Source organism: Lissotriton vulgaris, chromosome 7 (assembly GCF_964263255.1).
Source record: "Lissotriton vulgaris chromosome 7, aLisVul1.2, whole genome shotgun sequence".
NCBI classification, from domain to species: Eukaryota; Metazoa; Chordata; class Amphibia; order Caudata; family Salamandridae; genus Lissotriton; species Lissotriton vulgaris.
In genome coordinates this window covers 375,921,585-375,936,537 of record NC_141695.1, presented here as the reverse complement: position 1 = coordinate 375,936,537, position 14,953 = coordinate 375,921,585, and the positions used below count along the sequence as shown (strand labels likewise).

Here is a 14,953-nt window from a genome sequence, read left to right as displayed (position 1 = left end):
AAGTGACGCAAGGGCTCATAAATAAGCACCTTGTTTTTTGTCACTGTCTTTCCAAATGTCCTGAGCTGCGCAGGTGTGCAAATCTGTTGCTGTTTCACAGATTAGGTGGAGCTAAATGTGCCCCTCTCACTTTTGGGCAAGCCATGGTTATAAATCCTTCTTTGTACCTCAGACTCAAGGGGGTCTGACATTCCATGACCTGACGCTTGAATGCTATGTATGGACACATACACCAGGAGCTGTAGACTACCATATTCATCTAGATCTAATGGCTAAAGGCAGTGGGTTTTCAAAATGGAATCCTTACGTAGAATAATGCCCAATATTGCTTCCTGCTAAGCAGTAATGGGACAAGTGGGAAAACAAAATAGGTAACCTGAATGTAGGAAAATACAGATGCGTACGATAAAGTGTGTCAATGCAGACTAACCCAGTTGTCCAAGGTGATATCGCTGAATGACCAACACCCAGACAAATGTTTGTAACTTGCCATAGTCCTATGCTAGGAATCAGCTAGGAAAAGCACATCATCACCATGCTAAATGCCTTGATGTGAATGAGGTATTCATAGACCTTTGTCTGATTTCTGGATGTCCATGATACAGACATGATGCAGACAGGCCCGCCCTTGGCCCAGGCTTTGCCCGGGCGAAACCCGGGCACGCCTGCGCGTGTCCCGCGCTGCGGGAGCCCGCGGCAAGCCTCGGGCGCTTGCTACTGAAGCTGCGGGGCAGGGCAGGGCAGGCTGGGCAATGCAGTCCCCCTGAGCCTGTTTTCCGTCCTTCACCCCGGTACGGAAACAGTCCTGGCTGCTGGAAAAAGCTCGGAGCGGGACCAGCGCTGCGGGAGCCCGCAGCAGACTTTGTAGCGCCTCGGGGCGCTTGCTGGTGACGCTGCGGTGCAGGGCAGGCTGGTCAATGCAGTCCCCCTGAGCCTGTTCTTCGTCCTTCACCCCGGATTTGGAAACAGTCCCGGCTGCTGAAAAAAGCTCAAAGCAGGACCCGCGCTGCGGAAGCCCGCAGCAGACTTTGTAGCACCTCGGGGTTCTTGCTGGTGACGCTGCGGTGCAGGGCAGGCTGGGCAATGCAGTCCTCTTGAGCCTCTTCTCCGTCCTTCACCCCGGTATGGAAACAGTCCCGGCTGCTGAAAAAACTCGGAGTGGGACGTTTTATAATGATAGGACTGTTGTGCCATGGAGTGGCACGAAAATCTATGGTATTGCTTGTACAATTGCTTCATCAGGTAGGTCCGTCCCAGTTAGCACGCCGTGGCTCATTTATTTTTCAAGCACTCCAGATGGAGTCAGCCTTCTCTTTGAATAGGCACTTGCAATCAAAGACCTTGTCCTGACCCAACTCAGTTTCCAGCAACGAAGTTCTCCAGAACCGCAAGTACAACACAGCGCTGTTCATTCTTCTGGTGAGGCTGAAGATGTTCAATGCAAGATGTGCAGTTGCAGGGGCTCTACTGGGGCACTCACTGGCAGCTTCCAACCACTGCCAGTTGGAATGAGAGGAACAAGATGATTTCCAACTGCTTTCACATGGCAAACATTAACCGTAAACAGGAAGAACTGGACGGGACGGTAAGAGGTAAGGAAACATCAGGAAAATTATTTGACAAGGGGAGGGAGACATCTTTATGCAGGTACCTAAACTTCACAGGTAGACTTGCACAAGCTGTACACCATAATTAATTATACATTTTATTAAAGGTTTTATGGCAAGACACATAATTTCACAAGACTGAAATCGTTTACAGGCAATGACATATGACCTTACAACAGAATGGCTTAACTGCATGGAAATACAATGATAGTCCATAGTGGTTACACCATTCCCCCCACATACGGTCTTACACTTCCTTTTTCACAATTTCTCAGATAAAGAATTCAAAGAGGGCCTAAAAAGCGTAACCAACCGGCAGAAGCCCTTCGGACAAACAGAAAATTAATACTACTATCTCCAAATTGAATTTCGAAGCCGTCATTTGAGTCTGTAAAGTCAGTGAGATGTAGGCTTTATGTTTACTGTATGCGATAACAATAAGGTGGTTTAAGAACACATCCTTAGTTCGCCTGATGGTTCTCCCAGGCACATCTAACTACCTTCCAAACATTTCAATTCATTCATCTCCTGCAGTGGAGTGGTCAAACCACACTCTTAATGTTGATCTGGATCTTTTTTTTATTATCTGAACAAAACAAAGGTAATACACAGTTTTTATTTTTATTATTTTACAATTTAGAACCGGCCAGCACAAACTTTTTATCATAAAATACCCAACTAACCTATCCAAGAATGCGACCAAAAAATTCAAACACGACCTTATTAGAAAACACCCAGACATGCTGATCTCTGACCCCTACTTCAACCTAAACAAAGGCATAAATATTAATGACTTGATATTTTTCACCAGAAAAATGGCTAAATGGCGCACTATAATTTCGAAGATGCTTAACTTAAAAGTCACCAACAACATTCCACATGGCACAAAATTTAAGATCATTCCGTCACCAAGACTAAGAGCGGATCGATACATAACTATCTACAAGAATGGCGTTGTACTTATACAAGCAGCTAACAACGAAAAGGGTGTGTAGATAACTCTAAACTCTCTAATCAACAACAGACCACACTACTCACCTCCAACAATACCTCCACAGACGTCGCAACATTCAGAGACCCTATAGATCCACACTCTACAATGATATAACGAGGCACAACATTAACAGGAGGCTCATTAGACGGGAATGATACCGAGACAGGTGAAAATTCCACACCATATGCCAATACCTTCCCGACGCCATCTCAGCGAGATACCTCTCCAACGCCACCTCAGCAAGAAGAATCAACGCCTATATCTCGAGATTTGAAGCCACATCAACGAGAAGAATAAACGCATCCATCTTGAGATTGGAATTCTCCTACAAGTAGGACAGTCGATGGGACAATATTAACAGGAGGCTCATTAGACGAGACAGGTGAAAATTCTACACCATATGCCAATACCGCCCGACGCCATCTCAGAGAAAAGAATCAACGCCTTTATCTAGGGATATAACGCCACCTTAGTGAGAAGAGTCAACGCATCTTTCTCAGCGAGAAGAATCAACACCTCTATCCCGGGATCTGATGACTCCTCAGCGAGAAGAATCTAAGCATTTATCTCAAGATGAAAACTCTCCTACACGTAGGATAGTCAACGGGAAACGCCTTCAAGAAATAAAAGATGTGAAAGCTAACACCCCTAGTATACCTCAATCAACATCCTCACAAAGTACATCAGGGACCTTAAGAATCTCTTATTCCCGTAACATAAGATCAAGAGCGCGGATCTCAGGGAGCGCATCCCACTCCACAAACAGAGAAGACACTAACTCCCGAACCAACGACAAAAATAAGAAAAATTAAGAAACCAAAGTTCATAAGCCCCAGGACAAAAGCAAAACATGAAATAGGCAGACACATATTCCCAAAATATCTTCACAATCTCAGAAAGAAATTGAAGCCCTTCAAACAAAAGTGGATAATATGGCACATGACATTTTAAATGCATTACAAGTGTTGGAAAAAAGAATGGAAATCACGGTAAGCACCCACGCCACAATCTAATACATTCAAAAACTCGTGCATAGCTCTCAAGAACAGAGTAGAGAGATAACCATGCCACTGTCAAATAGGCATAACCGACCAGACAGAAATCTTAAATACCTATCAGATGAAGAAACCTTAACCATAATACGATCATATGAGCCGGAAGCTAGCAGCAGAGGGGAAGAAATTAAGTCAGTCCTGATTGATGCCGATAGAATATCTTGGCCTAAGAATAGGAAACCCAACCATAACAACCTACAAAAAGTCCAGCTATCCACCACTACTCATGAAATGAACACTAGTTGCGCAGGGAAAATACCACTATGCCTACGTCTCAACTGTCGGTCCGCAGCAAAACATGCCTCGGACATCGCTGCCCTCATTGTTAGTCAGAAAAGACGTAGCAATCCTAACAGAAACATGGATCACAGAATCCTCTTCCCCGTTCATGGACCTTCTGGTTCCACCTCTATATAACATTGTACGATTAGACAGACGAAAAAAGACAGGTAGCGGTATATCCTGCATTCACCGATCGGATATAGAGATCAACCAAATACAATCCGACCCTCTCGAATCTTGTGAATACCTAGGCCTCAACGTAAGAATTCCAGGCAATCAACGATACAACCTGCATGCGCTTTACCACCCACCAGGAAATAATGCTACTTTCGTTGAACAGCTAATGGAGATGATCACAGGTAACTCGAACAGTCACACTAATAATATATTCCTAGGCAACTTCAATTTACACTGGGATGACAATAATGACAAACAGATCATGGCACTAAAATACTTTCTAACAGATCTAAACCTTACTGAAGCCTGCACACAACCAACCAACTCGAAAGGGGCAACCTTAGATTGGATAATTTCAAGGAGTAAAGACATTACAGTACAATCAATTGTTCCTTGTGATTGGTCAGATCACCATGCCATAACCTTCCTGATACCCACAATAAAAAAGAGCAGAACCACGCAACCTGTCAAAATAAAAAAATGAACCCGGGACACCAAAGACCCTAATATTGAGCTACTAATAGCAAGATGTGAGAAGGAACTAAATCCGCCTAACAGCCTCCTGAATGCTAACAAACTCACTGAGCACTACACTACGCCAATGACGAATTTAGTCAACTCCACCATGCCACTAAAACTAAAAAGAATATCTGAGAAGGATAAAATCCATGGTTTAATGAGTCTTTGAATGAAGATAGGTGTAAACTGAGACTGGCAAAAAGAAAATGGATACAGCACCCATCTTCCTCCCAACTTAAAACAGTCGGAAAGATCAGAATCGAGTACAACAAAAAAGTACTCAATTCCAAGAAGGAATTCTTTAGATCGGAACTAGACAGCACCAAAAACAAACCACGGAACCTATTCGAGATGTTAAAACAACAATCGAACAAATTGGCTAAATCTGCACAAGAAACTACTAAAACTCAATTGAGCTGCGAAGAATTCTAAACTTTCTTCACCGATGAGGCCAATACGCTAGAAAGAGAGCTCAGGTTGGCAGCCGACAACCGTCCTAGACAACCACCAACACAAAACATTGTTACCACGACAAACGATCATGATGGATTGAAAAACAAGGCACAATGGGCAACCTTCGAGCTCTATGACCAGAATACCATCAACAAAACTATCGGATATCAATTTTAATAACCACTACAATGACCCCCTCCGCTCTAAATGTCTTAAAATAATCAATAATATCGTCGTCCCAATATGGACAAAGATAATAAATGCCTCACTGTCACACGGGATCATCCTGAATGTCTAAAATCTGGTCAAGTCATCCCCATCATCAAAAAACTTCCAGCGGACCCAACAGAGCCGAATAACTTTCGCCCAGTAACCAATATTCCAATACTTGCCAAACTAATCAAGAAATGTGAACAAAATCAACTGAGCAACCACATCGCCAATTTCAAGCTGCTAGACGACTGTCAATCGGATTCAGATCAGGCCACAGTACAGAATCAGCAATCTTACACATAGTGGATTATGAGCTGCAGGCCCTAGATCACAATCAACCTTGCATAGTAGTCCTTCTTGACCTGTTGTCTCCCTTTGACACAGTAAACCATGAAAAATTGCTAGCCAGGCTTCAAGACATATCTGAAATTGTTCTGAAATGGTTTGAATCCTTTCTCCAGAACAGAACTCAAAGATTCTTAGTCAATCATCCGCGGTCCCCATCTTGCCCGAATTCGATTTTAGTTCCTCAAGGATCTACACTATCCCCTTCACTATTCAACCTCTATGTTGAACCCCTCACAGAAATTCTCCGAGATGCTTGCACATCTTTTCACATGTACGCAGATAACACTCAGATCTACATCAAGATAACATCACTGGAAGACATAAAGAAAATGAATGAGGCCTTGAGAATGTCACTACACTGGTTAACTAGCAATCATCAGAAACTAAACGCAAAAAAAACTGAATTCCTATTCATTTCACCACCTAAGAAATCCACAGAAGTTAAGGAACTGGCCAAATTGAGCACAGCACTAAACTGCACCGCTACACTAGTCGAATCTGCAAAGTCACTGGGAATCATGCTTGATAAGAACCTTGACATGAAAGCCCACATCAAGTCAATGACAAAAAGTGTCCAGTTTCACCTGAACTATATTAGAAAAATGAAACCACTCATCTCTACAGCGGACCTCAAACTGGCAGTTCAGTCATTAGTTATTTCAAGGATCGAATATGGATGTACAACTCTAGCAGGTCTATCGAAAATTTCCACATCTCCATTAAAAGCATGTCTAAATGCGGCAGCAAGACTCATTACTGGAACCAGAAAATACGACCATATCTCACCTAACCTGAAAGCATTAAACTGGCTACCATACGAAGCCAGAATTCAATTCAAACTGGCATGTACTACACACAAAGCGCTCCACTACCAAACTCCAAGGTACTTAGCTCAGAAAATAGAGCTTTCAGGTGGAAGCAGACCAGCTGGGAGTGCCAGAGATCTGCTGTTGAAACCACCCATCTTTCGGAAGAAAACCTATGACAGAGCGTTCTCCGGAACAGCACCCAGAATCTGGAACTCACTCCCTCCAAACATTAGAAACATTCCAAACATAGCAACATTCAAGAAGGAAGCAAAGAACTTCCTAAAGGGCAAGTTCCTTCCATAGACGAGACTGCACACTTTATCATCATGTCTATGACCCAAAGGTTCGATCATAAACCGGTTCTGCTGTAGAAATAACGGAAAACACATCAGAACCTGTTATATAGTGTAAAATCTATTTTTGCTGAAAATAATAAGAAAGTAATGTACAGGAATATTATTTATTTATTTATTTTTTTTTTTTTTAAAATATATTTTTATTGCAGGAATTAGCCAAAGTTACATGACAGATCAGCGATATTTCTGCAGTGTAAAGGAAAAGCAACCGATCCCCTGTGAGGAAACACCTTGAGTACACAGCCATTCAGCCCACAACCCGAGGGTCGGGCGGCGTCTGTTTGTAAAATCGCAGGTGGGGATCCGGTATAATGTCGAGGCTGATCAGGATAAACCAGCGACCTTCGTCTGCTTTTCTAAATCAACCCAAAAGAACAAACCCACCCCAATACCTACTCAGCCTAACCCCCTCCCCCCGCCCCGCCCCGCCATCAGTGTGTTGTGTGTGTAAAAAGAGCCTGTGGGAAGAAACCTTAGGTAACTGCGTAGAGACCAGAGTTATGGACATCTAACGGGACTTAAGTTGTGCTGTGTCATCACTCTCGGAATCGCTGGAAGCGCTGTAATCTCGCAGGGCCTGCACTAGTGTCTCCCATTCCAATGCTGTTTCCAACGCCCTCTCATTCTGCTGTCGCCTCGCCAGTTGGTATCGCAAAGTGCTCTCCCCTGTGGCCCACTTCAGAAGTTCGTTGTGCCATTTAGCTCCCGTTGGACCAACTCTTGCCTTCCAATGCCTGGTTATCTCTCTTTTAGCGAGAATGAGCCCTAAGTCTATAAATTTGCTTGAGATTTTATTTTTAGGGGTATGCGGGAACCAATGTAGGATCCCCACCGCGCGTCGAAAGTCAAGGTTCTCCCAGTAACCCCATTAAGAGTGTCCCCTATTAGAAGCCAGTACGAAGACAGCGCTGGGCAAGACCACAGCATTTGAATGAGGTCTGCCTCGGGTGCTCGGCATCTGGGACAATCTGCCGTGTCCGTGGCGAAGTATTGCTGGATTTTCGCCGGGGTAAGGTAGGCCCTGTGAAGTATATAAAAATGAACCAATTGGAACCGGGCGTGGCGCGCGCCCTTCCAAGCTCGACGCATTAGTTGCGTCCAGGTCGTTTCCGGTATCTCCTTCCCTATGTCGGCTTCCCAGCGGTTCCGCAGTGTGGGGAGCGGGGGTAGACCCTCGTTAATTAATCTATTATATAAGCACGTGACTGCTTTGACCGTCCCCGAGGACATCATAACATACTGGCACACCGGCGACGTTGGTGGCTCCTCCATGCCACTCCTCCAGTGTATCTGAATTGCTCTAATTAGAGCTGTATGAAGGAGGAAGTCATCTCGGGGAACGTCAAAACGGTCCAGAATCTCCTGGAAGGGTAGTAACACCCCGTCTTCATAGAGGTCCCCCACTAACTGAAATCCTGCATCCTCTCAATGTCTAAGGCGCGACCAGTCTCCTCCGTGCGGCAAGGCCGTTAACATCCCCAACGGAATCTCCGGTGCATATGGGAGTTTTAGCTCCCCCGGGCGTGGACGCGATTCCAACACAACCTAATAGTCCGTTCCTCGAGCGTAAGGTCTTGCAGGGCTAAGCGCTGGCGTAGTGCAACGTAGGAAATAACATGTCTGGGCATTTCCCTGCCCCTCCCCTCCTCCGGGCCTCGAAACTCTCTCGCTATCTCCTGGGTGAAGGACTGCAACTGAGCCGCCAAATAATATTTTTCAAAGTCCGGCACCACTAGGCCACCCTCCGCTTTTGGCCTCATCAGGGTCTTGAGTGCCACCCTATGGCGGCCCGACCCCCAGAGGAACCCCACCACCATGGATCTCAGGAGTCGGAAGGTGGCCGGCGGAACCCAAATCGGGAGCGCTCTAAAATAATATATCAGCCGGGGTAATGCCACCATTTTCAACAGCGCTATGCGTCCCGCCACCGAAAGCGGTAGGGTAGCCCAGAAATCCATGCTGCCTCGCAGCGCGCGAATACAGCGGGCAATATTGCCGCCTAGAAGATCGGCGGGGTCATGGTACACGTATACTCCCAGGTATTTGAGGCAGCTAGGTTCCCACTTAATCCCCCTGGTGGTGTCGGGCTTGGGCTCTCCCCTACGAACCGGAAATAGGCAAGTCTTGGCCCAATTCACCTTAAGGCCCGAGATCTCCCCGAAGGTTGTAAGAGCCTCTGCAGCCCCATCCAAAGCATTATTCGAGTTCTCAAGGAAGAGCAACAGGTCATCGGCATATAAAGAAATGTAGTGCTGGCCAGATAAGGTCCGCAGTCCACCGAAAAAGGCTCCGGTCCGGACTGATAACGCTAGTGGTTCCACCGCCAGCGCGAAGAGCAGAGGGGATAACGAGCACCCTTGCCTCGTGCCTCGTTCCACCGGGTATTGTTGAGAGATCAGTGGGCCCGCCCTCACCCTGGCCGACGCCGAGGCGTAGAGCACCATGGTCCATCCGACAAATCCTTCCCCCAGACCGAAGCTCAGTAGTACTCTGCGCAAGTAGTCCCATTCCAGGCTGTCAAAAGCCTTTTCCAGGTCAACCGAAAGGACCAAGGGGCAGAGGGCCTCAGAGTGCGACTCCTCCAGCAGACAAAATAAGCAACAAATATTCATGGTCGTATTGCGTTTTGGGATAAATCCTGCCTGATCTTCATGCACCAAGGAGCGCATGTGTCCCAGCAGCCTCGAAGCCAATATGCTGCTTAGAATCTTATAGTCGACCGTTAACATTGATAACGGTCGATAGGACGCCGGGTCAGCTGGCTCTCTACCAGGCTTGAGAAGGGGAACTACCAAGGCCTCGCACATCGAGCCGGGGAGTCGTCCTAAGCGTTTCGCTTCCTTGTAGACTACTAATAGACGGGGTGCCAACAGGTCCACATAGGTGGAGTAAAATTCGACTGGGAGCCCATCAAGGCCTGGGGTCTTATTTCTCGCCATCCCCTTTATGGCGTTACGGATTTCCCCAAGTTCTATATCGGTGCCCAGGGCCTTCGCCACGTCGGGTTCCAATGCGGGAATCTCTAAGGATTGTAAATAATCATCGATCAGGGTAGGATCTCGGGTCAGGCTACTATGGTACAGCTGTTTGTAGTAGCGCAAGTAACAATCCAATATCTCCGGTTGGGTATGCACCTCAAGTCCCTCCGCGGTACACATGGACATCGTCAGAGAGGTCCGCGCGTGGGATTGGCCAACCAAGCTAAAAGCGCGCCAGATTTATCCCCTTCCGTGAGCGATCTGGTGGTATAGGCCTTATAATCAAAACAGCGCAGTCGTTCGACCTCCGCTGCCACCGTATCTCTCGCCGCAGCAGTACGTTCCTGAAGTTCTGGGTGGCCGGGGCGGCGAAGCTCCATCTCGCGGAGCTTCCGGTCCGCAGTGGCCAGGTCATTGAGGATGATATGACGCATTCCCACTTTCTTGGATATGCAGTAGCCCCTAATCACTACCTTGAAAGCATCCCACTCCGACGCCCTCGACCCAGCCGTGCCCCCATTGGTCGCAAAATAGTCAGTGATATTATCTTCCAGGTCCGCCTTGAAGACTATATCCTCTAACATCTCGGGCGCAGTTTCCAAGTAGGGACGCTGGGGACCCCGGAAAAACCAACTGAAATCCGCTAGGAGGGGGTTGTGATCCGAGATGGTCCTGGCCAAGTATTCAGATCGCACAGTCGCGGACACCAGTTCCGCCGACCCCAGAAACCCATCTAGTCTCACATGTAATTCGTGCAGGCCAGAGAAGTATGAATAATCTCTAGTATCGGGGTGCTGCGCACGCCAAATATCCGTCAGCCTCCAATGCGCCTGCCATTCCTCCCTGCCTTTAGCCACTCGTCGGACCAGGGAGTCCGGGAGGGGGGGATGTGAGCGGTCAATGTCGACATCCACCACCGAATTAAAATCTCCACCCAGCAGGAGGGTTCCCGATAGAAAATGGGCCAAGGAGCCCGACAACCCGGAGAGGAAGGCAAGCTGGTCCATGTTAGGCGCATAAATGCAACAAATATTCAGTGCCCTACCCCCCAATGTGCCAGAGATAGCCACGTAGCGACCTTCTGGATCCACCACCGATTTAGAAACTTGCAGGGGAGTTCCAGCCCTTATCCATATCAGCACCCCTCTCGCGTAAGCTGAGTACGTAGTGTAGTAAACCTGCCCCCTCCATCTACGCTGTAGCGCCGCCCCTTCCGCCTTGGTGAGGTGTGTCTCCTGAAGCAAAGCTATTTGCACCCCTCTACGCACTAGATAAGCGTGAATTTTGTGTCGTCTAGACATAGTGTGAAGTCCCCGCACATTCCAAGTGACACATTTTACATTAGTGATCCCAGCCATTGTCCCGAATTGTCGCTCTCAGGCTCTCCCAACAACGCTCAGGCACAGAGCAATCAATATTCAAGTCAACACCAAAGGCGAACACCCTCCCCAACAACACCCAAACTTCCCCTTGAACCAAACCCCCTCCCACCCACCCTAGAATAGGACCCAAATAGCACCATCTAGTTCCCATCCAAACTGTACCCTCAGACAACCCCCGTCCCCCGACTAATTCTGCGGTAGCCACCGCAGGTATGCCTTAAGGGCCGAGTGCGGGCCGGGCACCAGCAATGGGCCACCGAGTCTTGGACTACCGAGACCAGACCGAGCACCAAATCATAGGTATCAGGCAGAGCAAGGCCCCCCAACCCCATCGGTGATTCATAGTCCAGCAGCAAGTCTTGCAACCCCTCCACCTCCCGCGGTAGACCCCCGCCCAAATGGAATCAGCTCACCCGAGTTCATCCCTGCCCATCCAGCATGCCCTCAGCCGAGTCCGGAGTAACCACTGGCAAGTGAGTACTATCAGTCTCCGAGTCCTCCGTGTCCGAGTGAGCCCCCTCTCCGCCCGGTTCCGATTCTTCGACGATGGGGCCGCCCTGGGAGCCAGATAGGTTGGAGACCATTTCCAACACTCCTCGCCGTTCAGCCATAGTCTCTACCGTCGAGGGTTTGCCCGGTTTACCTCGGCGACTCCGAAGTCTCTTGGATCGCCGCTGTTGTCTGGGTTCCGAAGCCGACTGGAAGGAGGATCCAAAGCCATCTTTGCCAGCCCTATACAGCTCAAGCCAAGTGCAAACGTCCTCCGGAGTATCAAAAAACTGGGTCTTATCGTCTAGGATGATGCGGAGTCTCGCAGGAAAGAGGAGAGAGTATTGTATACCTTCGCTCCGCAGTTCACGTTTGACCGCTAGGAAAGAGGTCCGCTTCCGTTGGGTCTCGTAGGTATAGTCCGGAAAAATGTTCACTTGGCTGTTCTCCACGTGGTAAGGGCCATTATGTCTAGCGGCGTTGAGGAGCAGATCCCTGTCTCGAAAATGCAATAAGCGCGCCACCACCGGGCGCGGGGAGCAGCCTTGTTGTGGCGGTCTCACTGGCACTCTGTGTGCACGTTCCAGCGTGTAGAAGGAGAACAGACCCTCCGGTGCCACCACAGTTCGGAGCCAAGCTTCTAGATAGGCCACCATGTCCCCATTTTCGATTTTTTCCAGTAGGCCCACCACGCGAATAATATTCCTCCTGTTACGCCCTTCAGCGTCCTCCGCCCGTCTTTCCAAGTCACCGATTCGGGCCAGGGCATCCTTCATCGTAGCCGCCGAGTCTTCTGCGCCGGCTCCAGGACCTTCACCGAGCTCTCTACCTCTTTGACTCTGTCCGAGAGCTTACCATGGTCCGCCCTGAAGAGGCCCAGACTCGTCGCAACCTGGGCGATGTCTTGTTGTAAAGCAGATCGCGTATTTGCGATCGCCTCCAGGACTCGGTCGAATTGTTGCTGTAGGTGAGGGCCTCCAGAACTCTCCGGGTCACCTCGATCGTCCTTGTCCGGTGCCTCCGTGTCCGAGGCGGCCGGGGTGGTTCCTTTAGGTCCCCTCGGCTTTCCCATGGCGGACGTGCCCAACAGAATAAGGCTCGGCGGGCTATCCACCAATGATGGGCGTCGGCTGTTGCTCTCCCGGTGTGCTACAGTGGTGAAGAGGGCCTTCGATCGTCCTCGACGTGGTGGCGCCGAGTTCTGCCACCACTCCGAACCCTCGGGGAGAAACACCGCTGGGTCCCCGGAGGCCACCAAAGGGGAAGTGGGGGCGATCAGCGCCAATCGGCGTGGTCCTGTTGGGACAAGGGAGACCTCGGGTTGCAGTCACCAATGCGGCAGGGATTCCCGCAGGGCCAAGTCGTAGTGTCACCCATAAAGTTCCTTGGGACCAGGCGAATACAGGATCTCGGTAGGATGCAGCTGATCGTCGCGGGTGGCTCTGTTTTTCTGGTCAAGGCCTCCGGCCGCCGGGGAGCCACCGGCACCGAGAGAAAAACGGCTAACGATCAGTCCAGAGATGTCCGCGGTGTCCGGACCCTCCCAGTCCGCCGGGCGAATGGTCGCCTTTCGGAAGGATGAGGCGTGGATAAAGCGCCAGCTGAGTTGGAAGACGTTTCTGGGCCGAGGGTCTCAGCAAGCCTATCGAGAGGGTCCGGGCGCCATCTTGAGCTCCGCTCCGCGTCCTCCGCAACTTCGCTTTTCGACCAGTCCGATCGATTTTCGGGTTCACTCAGGTGCCCCACCAAGTCGACCTCAACTCGATCTTTGATTTGTGGGGGTCGGGGCGCCCCAAAACCCTCGGAATTCAGGATAAATGCGGGCTCAGTCTCGGAGCCGAGCTCTCAGGTGACCATCGCCATCGGCGTCCAAGCCACGCCCCCCCTACAGGAATATTATTTATAACAATGCTATTTTTCGCTATGTATCTCAATTGTTTCAAATTATTCTCAAAATGTAAATGTTAAGCGCTCTGATACCCAAGGGTCAAGTCCGCGCTATATAAAACCTAATAAATAAATAAAATAAAACTAGTTGAAGATTGTGCTATCGAAGCAGACTTAGCAATGTCTTTCTTATTCATTGTCTGATTGATTTTATCTTGAATAACAACGTGGTACTAAACAAACTACAACAGCATCCTCTAGAGGCATGGTGAATGCTATAGCCCTCGTAACAAGGTCTTCAGTATTATCATTTCAATTAACTTCTTAGTGAGAGGCCCATACATTTGCTAGAAACTACTGCCTTTATTCAATCACCCAAGGTGGCCAAGTTTTATTTGAGAAATCTCTTTAGCCAATTTTCATTGTATCTGTCTCTGATTTACCATCCTTTTGGGTCTCTGCACCCAAACTTCTGGGAAAAAGTTACTAAGTTACTTATTTGAACTCTTCATCATTGAACTCATAAATAATCCAATTGGCAAAACAGTAAAGTCATTGGAAAGAAAATGGAATTCAGGTTAAGACTCCTACAAGATGCAACAAACTGTGAAAATGAAATGCTTTCAAACTGACAGCACACTACTTTGAGGGGGAATGGAAAAGCATAGGTGTCATCAAGTGACAGAACATTTTTCCTCTTGGTGAGGCTTTGCTGCTTTTCTGTCCAGCTTTCATTATTTCTTCATCCAAGAACGGCAAATAAAAAGAGTTTTTCAAAGCTTCATTTAAAAAAATAAATGTATGCTCAGTTGCACATATAGAAAATGTTTTTGAGATGTATTTAAAAAGAGAGACATTACTCTATGAAGAATATTCAGAGATCCAGCAAAGTGGAGAATATATTCAGGGTTTATGGATTTAATGAAAATGCATATGATGGAGACTATGAATACAAACTTGTAACTTTATCCTTTTTTTTGTTAATCATAACCTTAGAATGGTATTATTTGAGAGTAGAGGCTACTAATTCCCCTGTAGTATTATATTCTTCATGCATGGTTGTATATTATTAGGTACTGACTGGGAGGAGGTTATAGTACTGCGGTTTCAATCGAGTCAATTCTAAAGGGTTAATTTCAGATATTTATTTAAAACATCTAAGCAATCATCATCATTTTTTGAAAGTTCAAAAACATTTTGGTCCTCATCATTAAAAGATAGAAGCATAAAACATTGTTAGACAAATACAGACATTGAATAATTAAAATATCTCAATTATCTATAAAAAAGATAAAAATTACATTTAAAAAAACACGCAAATGGCATTTAATTTAATCAAATAGCTGACACTTTACATCCGATTGCCCAAGCTATGTACCAAAATACAAAAAACAACCGCTACAT

At 47.6% G+C, this 14,953-nt stretch overlaps 1 protein-coding gene across 1 annotated transcript in view; it reads right to left on the bottom strand.

Moving 5' to 3' along the window:
- Positions 1–14,953, bottom strand: part of LOC147701678 (uncharacterized) — a 415,435-nt gene that overhangs the window by 79,925 nt on the left and 320,557 nt on the right. The gene's annotated exons all lie outside the window — the stretch shown is intronic.